Below are 1,348 nucleotides of genomic sequence, written 5' to 3'. Positions count from 1 at the left end.
CCGGTAGAGGTCGTCCTCGCTGCTCTCCTCGATCTTGATCAACTCGACGTGCCTGTGCGCCGCGTTCGTTGCCGAGGCCGATGCGGCTGCGCGGACGACGCGTTGCCACGCGACAGCCAGGTCCAGCAGCCGCCGCTTCTGATCCGCCTCCTGCCGCTCCAAGTCCCGCCTGGACCACTCCAGCGTGGCATCGATGGGGAGGGTGTTGTCGGCTGGCACCAGGTCCTTCAGCGACCTGGCGATCGCCTCCTCCACCGCGGCATCCTCAGCGCGCTGGGCTTCCTCCTCGGCGAGCTGGTTCGCGGCGGCGGCCGCGGCGGCCTCCTTCTTCGACGACTTCCTCTTCCGCCCGCGCGATGGAGAGGAGGAGGGTTGTTCACGGATGACGAGGGCGCCTGTAATAACCCAGAACATAGGAACAACGAAGGGTAGATTTAGAAATGGGATGCGCATTTCATTGCAAAACTGGGGAAATTTTCGCGCCTTATTGCAACTAAACCTAAGAGGGATCGAGGTTCTCTCTCATTTTGCACTTAGGGTTAGGCAATGTGAGTTAAGGAAATTTCGACATGATCTCTTTTGTATCTTGTTGATTTGGGGAATTGATTTCATTTGACAAGTAAGATGCATTTGGAATATCAAACCTTAAGTATAAAGAAATATAGAAATTGAATTCACAATTTAAAAACAAATTATGAATTCCAATAACTCTGAAATTCAAAGTGAATAATAAATACAACATTTATTCCAGAATATAAACATTACACAAATCAAAAGCTCATAAGTAAAATTTGAGCTTTATTGATATCACAACACAGATTACATTGTATTTACAACATTCTTGATACAAGAATTGATGAATAATAAACAGAAATGAAAATGAAGATTACAATATTGTTCCTAAACTAAAATCTAGACTAAATGACTTGGAGAATATCTTCTGGCCATATTCATCTTCAAAAATCTGCAAAATAAAACACCAACACTAGCCAGAATGTTAGTGTTAGCCAAAGAATTCAGTTTGGACAGAACCAAGTGTCATGCACACTTGTGCTTGTCCAAAACCATGGACAACACAAGATAAGGGCAGCAGCAGACCAAACCTGAGCACCACCAGGGGCTCAAGTTTCAGCATATGAGAGCACACAGCTCATGTGTGCTGGGCAGGCAACAACAAGGCCATGCATCAGCTTAGTCACCAAAGCAAGCCAGGCTTGTGTGTCAATGCAAGAACAGAAGCAGGGTTCATATAAAAGGGACACAAACCCTAGAAATAGTAACCAGTCGACCAGATAAGGATTCACAAGGTAAGGTGAAGGTAGCACAGCATAATTCATCCAGTTCTTGA

The sequence above is a fragment of the Lolium rigidum genome, chromosome 5 (genome assembly GCF_022539505.1).
Source record: "Lolium rigidum isolate FL_2022 chromosome 5, APGP_CSIRO_Lrig_0.1, whole genome shotgun sequence".
NCBI lineage: Eukaryota > Viridiplantae > Streptophyta > Magnoliopsida > Poales > Poaceae > Lolium > Lolium rigidum.
This window is presented reverse-complemented; position numbering follows the sequence as displayed.